This window comes from Alligator sinensis, unplaced genomic scaffold (assembly GCF_000455745.1).
Source record: "Alligator sinensis unplaced genomic scaffold, ASM45574v1 scaffold181_1, whole genome shotgun sequence".
In the NCBI taxonomy this organism is placed as follows: Eukaryota; Metazoa; Chordata; order Crocodylia; family Alligatoridae; genus Alligator; species Alligator sinensis.
The window spans coordinates 222833-235191 of record NW_005842022.1 but is presented as its reverse complement, the minus strand read 5'-3'; the positions used below and the strand labels follow the sequence as shown (position 1 = coordinate 235191).

At 40.4% G+C, this 12359-nt stretch overlaps 1 protein-coding gene across 1 annotated transcript in view; it reads right to left on the bottom strand.

The window, feature by feature from the left end:
* Positions 1-479: 479 nt before the first annotated feature.
* Positions 480-12359, bottom strand: part of LRRC3B (leucine rich repeat containing 3B) — a 106163-nt gene continuing 94283 nt past the window's right edge. Inside the window, exon 5 of the transcript XR_003093710.1 lies at positions 480-11370. The gene's annotated coding sequence lies outside the window, so the exon portion shown is untranslated. The remainder of the gene's footprint in view (positions 11371-12359) is intronic.

The window sequence follows — 12359 nt, the reverse complement described above, 5'->3', positions numbered from 1 at the left end:
TTGCAACTTTTGCAGTTACCAATGGGAATAGGATTTGGGGCCATAGCTTTTCAGTCCTATTCAGGCTTTTGAGTCACATCCATCACTATACTATTGATGGACCATAGGTTTTGTTCTAGGATTTAAGTAAATTAGATCTAGGTTTAGAATAACTCAAACTCCATGGATTAGAAACCAATGTCAGAACTACACTGTTTTGCTAAAACACAACAACAAAGAATGAATGACTAATTGAGAAGACTTGATTGATTTGCACAACTCTGCTTTGCTAACTTTGCTTTGCTTGATATCTAAATAGGACGAAATAGATTAACTCCAGTTCAGGTCTGGGAATGACCAGCTAAGAAGACGTTCTGTTTCAGTAACAATAAGCTCACCATTGTGTTCATCAAGGAGATACGCCATAATCCAATAGGAAGTAAATATACAGTTATTAGTAGCACTTGAAAATGATTCTAGTATCACAAAATCAGAGGTGCTTCAGTAGATGTTTATTTTCAAAGGATAAAAATACAAACAGATCTCTCTAAGGGAAAATTACAACACACAGGTAGAGTCACATCCTACAATATGCAAGACAAATGGTAAGCTTTAGAAAAAGGTCAGATAATAAAGACACAAAGAGAAGACCCAAAAGGTCCTTCTTAGGTATTAATCAAATATGTCATATAGGAGGATGTTTAGCTTTAGATGCTCAGGGACTGGGTTCTCAAAACCAGGCTTTGATCCTCAGTGTGTACCTTACTTTGGTGGCCAGTTCTCAGGCAGCAGCTGGGGACAAAGAGGAGTCATACCTGATTCCTTCTTCTGACCTGGGACAGGTAGCTCTTGAGTGGAATGAATCCTGTCTGTCCGCACATGAAACACAGTAGAAGGGGATTACAGGAAGAGAAAAGAAGGCTTTTGTCTTCCTTCCATGTTGCTGTGCATCCAGATGAGGCCAGTCAGAATTTAGCCAACTGAGTGAGGGTTGGGGGTTTTTTGGCAGTTGAGTTGGAAATAACTCATCAGCTTGGTATTTAAACTGGGAAGATACTTTCCATTTTGAACCAGATTATTAATGGCAATATGGTTGTTTGAGTTTGGGGACATTCTGCTTTGGCTGCTGATTGACTCATCTTATGGCATGTCTCTGCTAGTGGTTTCTGCTTAATGCAGCCATTTTATAGGGATGAAAGTTCACAAACAGGTATTGTATAATCAAGATTAAATTGGGGAATGTTGCGATGAGAAGCAGTCCCATAGTTAATAGCATTAAACAGAAAGCAAAGTGAAAGGGGAGTGTTTAAATAAATACATAGAGGCAAGAACTCAAAAGACAGTAGGATATAAATAAAAGGACAAGTGTTGTCTCCAGTTGTGTAACATGATGGGAACTGACCAATTCACCTAAAAATAGAAAAGAACAAAAGGAAAACATCCAGGAAAGTATGCTGTGGTCAGACTCTCAGCATGTGTAAATCATCCTGACTCCAAGGAAGTCAATGCTACACAAGTGATTTACACCAGCTGACTATATGCTCCTACATCTTTATGGGGACAAAAATAACGTTTGTCAGAAATTATTAACCAAAGCAACCTATTGAGATGGCTTGGTCTCTGTAAACAGAGCTGTGATATAATAAATAATAGTAATAAGAAAGGCAGACAACACCAACCAGGTTCTTTTTTATTACAAGTATTAAACAAACACTATTCATTTCTGCATTGTAATTACTGGCAGTCCTAAAAACAGAAAAAATGTATGCAGAAGGCCATTTAGCTTTTTCTCTTTGTTAGTATTTTTGCAATGACAATGGTTAAATCAGAAACAATACTAAGGTAGATTATAATTAGCCTGAGATGCATCTGATCGGGTTTCATGATTGCCCTTAAAACCTTGCCAACTCTGCCTCAGATGAGGTAACTGTCTCTCTGCGGTATTACTGAAGAAAAGCTACTTTGTTACTGAAGGCAACTGGCAAACTTTTAAGACTGACTATTCTATAGTGGCAGATAGAAAAAAGAAAAGTGTCTTAGTTAAAATCTAAGATCATCCCAGACAATCGAGAGTAATAAGGCTAAAATTTAAGTCTAAAGTTAAATTATATTTCGGTGTTCCCTGTTTCAAAACACCTCTCCTTGACACATTGATCCCAGGCTGGGCAGTTTCGCTGCAGGGACTTAATTCAATAGTTGCTCTTAAACGTAAAATGTGAGATCTAACTTTCTACAAAAGTCTTACTTGGGTAAGTAGCTTCATAAACTAAGGCAAATTCAGTTTCTGTTCCAAGATCAGGAAAGAAAACTCATTAGGAGAAAAGTGCTTTTCGGTTGGCATTTGCTTGGCCAATATTATTGTTGAATCTTATGCTTTAAGAGCTGACATTTCACTCAGCAGTCTACAGTAAAAACAGTGTTTCCATTTGAAACATATCATATAAAACTTTAGACACGCTTGTGCAATTCAGCTTAAATATTAACATTCATTAAAGTATTCAGTTCTAGAGCTCTTCTGCACAGACCATTTTCTTGCAATACTGTTATGTACATAGAGAAAGCCAATCTCAGTATTATCACTGACCTTATTGCAAAGACTAGGAGCCAAATCCTCAGCTATTGCACACTGCCATAGCTCCATTGACTTTAATGGAACTACACAGATTTAAGCCTACTGAGCCTCTGGCCCTGAAATTCTTGCTCAAAGTAGGATTATTTGACTGCCAAGCCTTCAAGTGGTACCAAAATAACTGCAATGGAAAGCTTTCCCTTCACAGTAGCTAAATGTAGAGGAGTTTGCTTTCTCTGATCCATTGGTGTTCTCGGCATCTATTATGCACGTGCATATTATGAGCAACTTCCTTTGCACCAAGCCTTTTCAAAGGTTTTATATTTCAGTACAACACAGCAGCAATAAATCATAGGAAAAGCCATTTTTATTGTGGAATAGTCCTAGCAGGGTTAAGAAATGGGTTCTGCAGCACAAATATGACACGCTGTTTAAATGTGAACACATTAATGGCTTCACAAATGATGTTTCTTCACCAAATAGAATTCCAGTACCCTTCCTGAAGATAAATGCAAGCCAAGTGAGTGCATTATTTGTAAAGGACTAGCACAGTCAGAAAGTTGCATCACTTTAAATGGATTTTTAAACCAGATAAAAGCCATTCCTTTGGTTTGGATCATTTCAACCACTCCATGAGCTGAGAGCAGACTTATCATCCTAAAGGAAAACTATCAAAATTTTGCATGCTATTTTGACCAGCTTTATCCAAAAGATTTTTAACAATCCTTCATGAGAAACAAATATGCAAACAAAATGTTAACTATGGAGAGCAATGTCATGAAAATGCATCACATTAGGCAATCCTTTTCATTCCTTTAAAGCTTTTATAAAACTGCTTGTCTAGTTCTTCCATGAATGCTTTGGCGCCTTCTCCCTTACTAGCCATTTTCTACGAAATGCCCTCCCTGAGTTCATCTGGGAAACTATTATTTTGTCCTCTCTTAAATGTTTCATGATTTTCTGTCATGATTACCTTACTAGTGCCTAGTAGCAATGGTTAGGCTGATTCATAGATTCATAGATGTGGCCAATAGGAATGATTATAACTCTAATTCATAATTTATAGCAAGAAATAATTAATGTATTTAAAAACTACCTAGCTATGCACAAAATTGCACCTGCTTCTATCCTTGTTGCACTTTTTCTCCCTCTCCCATTCCATTATACCTAGTCATGTATGTTTTTGCCCAATGTCAGACTGAACTCTTTGAGGCAGAAGCTATTTTGAATGGTGCCAAAGTGAAACGTGGCCTCAGTGCTGGCAGGGACCTCTGGTACCACTCCAATATGAATAATAAAGAATGCTCCAAAGATAGCAAGGGGCTTTAGAAACACTAATGCATTAAGCCTAATAACATACCTGTGGCCTAAGTAATTATTCTCCTGCAAATGGGGAGTCTGAGGCTTAGAGAGAGGACACAAAACCAGAAAACAAGCCTTTAAGAGTTTCTGTCCAGCTCGAGAGTAGAATCTAGAGCTGAACAGAAAAATATGTTGAAAATATTTGGATTTAAAATGGAAAAATATTCCTAAAAATACTTGCATGAGGTATTTCCTATAAATCACCATTCTATTAGACTGGTATTTCTTGGATCAGTTTTATTAATCACTGGGATATGCTTCTATAGTAAGACTAAAACCTGTATGTACTGTAATAATAGGGAACTGATACAAATATGGGGTGCCTATACACAAGCGCAAAGTCTGCTGGAGCATGGCAATTACCACACTTCTGTAGCCTCCTATGTCTCATGTATCAGCATCCCGGCAGTTAAAAATGGTGGTGGGGTGCTTGAACTAATGCTTGTAGAATGAGCGTTAGTTCAAGCGCCCCAGCCGCCATTTTTAAGCATGGGAATGCTGATACACAAGCCGTGGCAGTGCTTTCCTCACCCTTGGAGTACATGTAAAAGTGCCCATGGTTGCTTAACTAAGGTGGCTTCATATAGGTGGAACAGAATGATACCCAGTATAACCAAGTACAATTTTTTATGGTTTAAAAGAAAATGTTGGCCAAGAACTAGAATGTTGCCTTATGGTTTAGTGGTATCTGCAAGAAACATAAGAAAAAAATGCAAGTTTTCCAAATTTTGGAAACATTATCATCTCTGCACTTGTTCATAAACATATTAGAATGGGAACTTTTTTCCCACCATTGTAAGACATGTGCTAAAACAGGAGAGAAGGTGTTAATGTACCCAGGAAAAATGTAATATACTAAATACTAGCTTTCTAGAAATAAAGTTTGAAAGCCTGTAGGGAACAGCACTTGGCTCAATGTAAGCAAATTATATTTTGTTCTTTCCAGTGTACTAAAATTACATCAGACAATAATGTTCTAGTGACCAGCACTGGAATATACTAGTGTGCCAAAATATGTTTTACCATCATTGGCACTGCTCAGGTGACAACATGATTCAGAGGCTTATCAAATGCACTGAAATTAGTATTTTACTGATACAATGAGTGCAGCTGATAGAGGGGTTCTCAGAACACATACACTTCCACCTGCCACTACACATGGTTTCTGCCTTGATTCTTTTATTTTTTTTAACCCATCCCATTTTCTTGCCCCTGGCTAACAAAAAGGTCTAACAGAAGAGGAGGAAAATTGCACATGCTCCTTGGGCATCATCAAGGAACCCTTTGAAGCTTGTTCCTCTCTGAATTCATGAAGATTTACTTGTGCATTTGCAAGCTTTGACTTGTCTGAAAGTAGATTTGCAGAATAGTTTCATAAGTCTTCAAAAGGAATAGTTATAGGGTGCCTGTAGATGTCCGGGACATCTGCTCCAACATGCTGTGATTACAATTAATCAAGTCTGCTGAAGCGTGCTAATTAGCATGCTCTAGCAGGTTTGGTGTCCCGTGTATTCAGCATCCCCATGCTTCAAATGGCGGTGGGGGTGCTTTAATGAAAGCTTGTCAAATAAGTTTTAGTTAAAGTTCCCGTACTGCCATTTTGAAGCACAGGGAGCTAAATACAAGAGATGCTCCGGGCACGTTAGTTAGAGTGGCGGGAGACAATATAATTAACCCCCCCCCCCCCCCCAACCCCTGGAACACATGTAAAGATGCCCAATATGTTTTTAAAATATTAATGATCTGTTTGATAATACTTAGTTTGCTTGTTAACCATCAAAAATACCTGTCATTAGAGTAGGACAACAGGACCCTTCATCTCAAAGTTTGTGGGCTGGCAAGCTAGTCAATTGACCGGTCAAATATTGTCAATTGACTGGTCCACTGACTGCATATTTTTTGACCAATCAAAGAATAAAGCAATTTTACAAAAAAAGCTAATTTTTTTGTAGTTTTCTTACCAGAAAATGATTTTTTATTGTTTTTGACACATTTCTTAATGGAAAATTTGTGCCTATTCTGTATATTAGCTGGACCGATTGGCAATTTGTTAAAATTTTTGACCAATATTTGATCGGTCAAATGACCAAACTTTGTTTGACTCCAACTTTACCTCAAACCTTAGTAGGTAATGTAAAGTTTATAATATTTATGTAAAGTTTATGTATATTTAAATATCAAATTAAGTGGCCAAACTTTCACAGCTGCTGAGTCCTACAGCCCTCAAGGAAGTTAATGCTGCTCTCCCCCAAAGCCAAGCCTGGAGTTCTGTGTTGTAAAAGCAGAGCACAAAGTCAGTGTGTATTAGCAGGCTGTCTATTTTACAGGAGATTGCTTTCAGTCTTGTGCCTCACAAGCCAGTGATTCTACAAGTCAGTGATTCTACTAATGTGCACACCTGTGGCTTTCTGGGAAAAGTATTACAAAATGCAGTGGTTGAGGCCTAGGTATTGCAAGCAATAGGCACAGTGAAAAATTGTTTATAGTGTTTAGAATAGAATAGCAGCCCAAATGTGCAAAACTTTCCAAACCCAGAGGGAGGTAGTTACTGCTCTACAGAGCATACAAAATATGTGTGGGGGGGTGAAGTGGCTGCTTGATATATTTAAATGAATCTCAAAGCTTAACTTTTTATCTCTTCAGCTGTGATCTGCACTACACTTGGTCAGCCTAGGGCATCAGATCCTGCTTTCAATCCCTGAAGGAAACAACTTGGGGCAGTGGGGAGAAAAGTACAAATTAGAATAGTTACCACAGAACCCAACTCTGTGTTCATTATATAGAGGAAAATAACTGCCTGGATTGTATAAACTAAATGACCTTTCTTTGGAGCCAATTTAGAGCTCACTTCTGTACACGATGTGCCTCCCTTTAGCTTGACAGTACACTTTTTCAGGGGGAGTTGTAGCTGTGCTATCTTCCTAGCACCTTTGGAGTGATAAACTCTCAATGTTGCATATTAGGAGCAGCATCCATAATCCTGAGTGCAAGAGGTTGCAATTTTCATCAGCGGGGGTGGGGGGATGGAATGCATACAGAGGATAGGAAAGGGTCCTTTGGGGCATTCACTACTCTCCCATCACCCATAATTATTTTTAAATGTTCGTGAGAGGGGGGAAAAGTATTTACATCTTAAATTATTTAAAATTTTTCCCTGGAGGGATTAAAAAAATTTGGTGCTATATGATAGTTAGCTTCAAAAATTAAACAGAGATCTTAATTTCAAAATATAAAAACAGTCCAAAATATGTAAAAGCAAAGGCTGTGTACCCACATTCAAATAACTTAGGAAAATTCTCATGGTAGAAAAACGTACACAACTATGGGTACATACATTTGAATGATGAAGCCCTGAAGAGTGGAGAGCTGTAGTGCTGATACTGTGCAGTGAGGTGGGGGCAGGGGGAGAGGTTTGCACACATCACAGTATGCTCTGCAGGCTTCTTTATTCTGCTTGGCAACAGATGACATCCCATGGTCAGCCTGTCTCCTCAGCATGTACAGACATTTGCTTTCCCAGTAGAAACTCTCCTGGAAGTGGTTTAACCCTGGTTGTGCCAGGTTATTTTTCTTCTAAAGCGGCCATTTTTACTCTGGAAAAAGGCCTGAACATCTGCATATTTGTGGTTTTTCCTAGGACAGCAGCAATTCTCCTAGGAGAAACTGAATGTCTGTACAAGGCCAAAGATGTTTTTAATTTAAAGGAAGCATTTTCTGATTCTTGCCCTTCAGTCTGGTTTTATATATTTGTTTTCACATTAGCTTAGATTTATCTAAGATGATCTGAAGAGCTCTATCCCTGGGTTAAATTCCTCTGATGTTCAAAATGATCTAATTAATTCAATTCTAAGTATTTGCACTATACTCAGATTTTTTAAAATTCTCAAATTTTGCTTATAGTTTTTAAAATCATCTGGTCCTAATACAGCTTAGAGCTAGAATTAAGTTCAACTTGAAACTTCTGCAAATTTTAAAGCAAGCTTGTTCACTGGGGGAATCATGTAGATCAGGGCAGGCAATTATTTTGGGCAGAGTGCCACTTACTGAGTTTTCACAAGCCATCGAGGGCTGCATGACACGCAGCCAGGGGCAGATAAATCAGACCGCATCTGGCCCGCTGGCTGCATTTTGCCCACCCTGATCTAGACAAAACATGCCTCCCTCTAAAGCTGGCAGAAGAGTTGGAGTGCATTGAAGCCACAACCGGCCTGAAAGCTCCAAACTATACAGCTAATCCAAACCAGCCCTTGCCTCTTTTCAGAGATGATTTCTCCAAAGAATACTTCTAAAAATTAGAATTGTGTCCCTTTTACTTTGTGGTGTATAAAGAGAGCATTCAAAAGGGAGAGACTCCCCTCTTCCTCCTTCATGCTTTTTTTCCCTGTTAAATTATCAAATGTCATGATCTAGTCATTCCTAGTTGTGCTGAAGAACCACTCTGATGTCTTGGGGACACTTATTTTGAGTTCTTATCACCTTAATTGAAGCTTTGTGTGCTAAGCAAGTTAAAATAGGTTCTGGGATGGGTTTTCATCTGGTATTAAATTGACATTGCTCTTTTGATTCTGATGGGGCTACCCTAAGCAATAGCAGCTGAGACTATGGCCTTCTACATTCTGGGTTACATCCAAGAAGGTTTTAACAGAATTGACAGCTGGTCTCATGGCAGTTAGGGTTTTTTGGGTTTTTTTAGGAGATAAGAATGTGAATGAAGGAGCAGCAAAGGATTGGTCTGTTAGCAGTCTGCCCCTATCCTCATCCTATGTACTCTGTGTTTCTAAAGATCCATACAGCCAGTTTAGACACCCTCCTGGTGGAACACTGGAGTGTGAACTTGCCTTTAACATCGCTGACTTAAAAGAAAAATGGAGAAAAACATCGCTTATCTTAAGCGCTCATGGGGGTCGGTCAGGAAAGAGACAGGTAGTCAGAGAGCTGCTATAGAGGTAGCGAACTGAGACAGCTGATTAGTTCTGTGGCCTTTGGAAGTAATTGCTGCTTTGTCTAAGCACTCAACTAGAACGTTACCTTCCTGCCAACTGACAGGAAGGCTACTGAGGCATTTACTCTACTGCTGGCCTTGAAGTGCATAGGCCTTAGATTCATCATCCTACTCATCAGAGAACCAACCTAACAGCTGGGTGGGAAAGAGCAGCAGCTGATCCATTTTGTTGAAGTGTCTACTTTCAGGGCTGAGGAAGCCTCTGTTACCAACCTACTCAGTAGGGACCTGGCCTGGGGGAAATGTTCCCAGGCCAGAGTGCCTCACTGCTGCATGGGGCCCTGGGATCTGAAAGGTTGATATGATTAAACACATACATGCCAGGTATACAGATGCTTGTCTCAGCCTTCCACTAGGCAGATGCAAGCCAACTAACTTATCCAGTTCTCCTTTTTTAACATGTTGGGGGGGGTGTCTATTAACGGGTAGAGAAAAGTTAAGTAACTGCAAATTCTAAAGACTGAGGCAATTTAGGAATTACGCAAACTACCAGGTACAGTACAACATGCTTTAAGGAAAATTGTGGGCATGTTGATGACTCTTTTCTCCCCTTGCAAGGAAAAGTACATACTGTGTACTGGGGATGATGCATGCTTAGCTATCCTAGCACAGATTACATCTGGGCTGTTGGAACATTATATATCCAGTACAATTGCAGGAATTTCCTTCCTGACAGCAAAATTACTGTTTCTGAACAGCTGCACTGTGTGCAAAGACTGTTTTCTCTACACACTGATGTTCCTTCTCAAGGGACCAGATTGCTATGCTTTGCTACAGTGAGACATGGAATGGGGAGAAAGCAAAGGAAAGGAGCCCTAAAGAGATGGGGATGAGCAGTGAAGGAGAGCTTTCCCCAGATCTTGCCAATCTCTCAAATTTTTTGGAGGGGGATTTCAGGTCCTAGACAACAGACATGCTTGTTGCCACCCTGAGTCCCCATCCCCCCCTGCCTTGAGTCCATCTAATTTTTCACTGACTTCTCCAAGCACCCCAGTCACTCCAATTCCTGCATGTTGACCTGGTTCTTTCCCAATTCCTACTCCCTTCAGTGGACCCTGAAGGGACAGACTTCTGTTAGCTCCCACCTTGTTGAACAGCACACCTCAGACTGAGAGCGATTTAGACAGTATGCACGTGCTGACACTGAGGGAAGTACAATTCCACACTACTGCTGCCGCAGTTCGGGGGGCACAACTTTGCACTGATGCAGCCACTGCTGCCGGATGCTGGGTCCAACCAGGCTGCAGCAGCGTGCCCTACCGTTGGCACAGATATCATGTGCCGCCACCACCCCCACTGCTGCTGGGCCCAGGGTCTGGACAGGCTACAGCCCCATTCCTCACTGTGGTGCAGAAATCTGGGGGGGCACATGCCCCCCTGACACATCACCAAAGGGGAGTGACATACATGTAGCTGTACAAAATTTGGCAGCTCTGAATTTCAATGGTTTGGAGCCCTTCTGTGTCCACTAACAAAAAATGCTGACAAGGGTCCAAGGAAACAAGACTTCAACCTCAATAATTAGTTGAATATTGCCTAGAGACAGAATGCCATGGAGTAGGACTGGTAATGCTGGAGAAGCTGACTTTCTCGCATTATGGACCAGTAGATGAAGCAGGTGTGGAAAGTTAGTAGACTAAGGAAGAGGCATGATGTACAACACTTGGCAACTGAGTACTTCTCTGTTATGGGAATGCAAGTAATGGTTTAAGTCAGGGGTTGTCAACCAGGGGTACACGTACCCCCAGGGGCACTTGGGAATGCCTCAGGGGGTATGTGGCAGTGGCATAGAGAAGCGGGGCGATCAGCACTTTGCGCTGCCATGCACCACATGCCACTGGCACTTTTGTTTTTGCCGGCACCAAGTGCTGTGCGTTGCCGACACTTCTGGTTTTGCCCATCCCCTCCCCAGTTGTCAATCGGACGCTGGGAGACTCCCCGCTTCTCGACTGGCCGCTGTGGGTACACTGACCAAAAAAGGTTGAAATCCCCTGGCTTAAGTTATTGCACCATCACTTCCACTCTGGGAACATTCCACTCGGGTGACAACATTAAAGAGAGTGAAAAGTTTACATTTCAGTGTAAATATTTGGAACATCAAACTGATACTGGAGCATTAGAATTTTGTGACTAGTAACCCTGCTCCCTGGCAAGCCCATGTACCACTTTCCATTGTAATTAGTGCCTTTTGCCTCCTGTTCATTTGTATACATTCTAATCCATAATTTGCAACTGAACAGGAGCCTGAGGCCTTGGTCTGGTAAAAACCAGTGGAGCTTCCACAAAAAAGGCTGAGAACTGATGTCTTGAACAATGTTCATGTGGAGCAGCTCCATCAGCTCTGCAAGTAAGAAAGCTTTCTGCACTCTTTCAAACATCCACTAGGCTGCAGAGAACCTTTTGCAGCCAGCTTTTCATCTTGCAAGTTGTTTTCTTGACTTAGGTTTCAATCCAACACCTATGGCAGAAAGAACACAGGCATCAGGGACCTAATATTGTACTACCATTGTATTTTAGAAGAACATGAACAGTTATAACCCATATGCCTTTACCAGCTAAAAACTAACTGTGTTATTCATGTTTACAATCATTCCTGTGTTGTGTCAAAACAAAACCTAAAGGCAGAAGAAAGAAAAGCAGTTCAATACTGATTAAAGAATGTTATGAATATAAAACATATTTAAGCACCACAGGTTTTCAGCAATAACAATTGGGTGTGAATGACTCACTTTTCTAAATAGACAGCATCTGTCCACTGTTCAAGTGAAGTGCTCATTTATTACTGCAATGAATGGTTTGAGGGAGGAAACACCATGAGTGTCAGCCATCTTCCAGGTCATTCTTGCAAAGGTAAACTATATCCATTTTGCTCACTTCAGCAGTACTGTTGACAAAGGGCACACTGCCGTTCAATAGCAGTGTGACTGGAAAAATACCAGGGAATACAAGTATTTCAATGATAGCTGGTATCTCCTACTCTCCTGCAGGCCACACAAATTTTGCTGATAAAGTAACATTGTGGGTGGTATGGAATCAACTATAATCCACTGTCAGATGCTACTAAAAAGCTTCCATCTTATTTGACTACAGATCCTATAATCCAAAGAAGAAATTTGCCATTATATACATTGTTCCCATAAATGTCAGTGTGTTCCTGCCTCTGAAAGGACACCCTCTAAGGGCCAATTTCGAATATGTTCTTTAGGTATTTAGGTATCCAGGTTGTAGCTGTATTGGTCTAGAGGAAAAAACAGTCATGGTAGAGGTGATTATTAGAGCAACAAGATTTTTGCAAAAAAAAAAAATTAATTGCAAGCTTTCGGGCACAAGCACCCTTCATTAGGCATTGGAAAAAAGATTGTAAAAGTTAGGTATTTAATGGCACTTAGTCAGCATTTAGCTGTCTAAGTTTTCAAAGAGTAATTTGAACTGCCCCTGCTCTTGCAG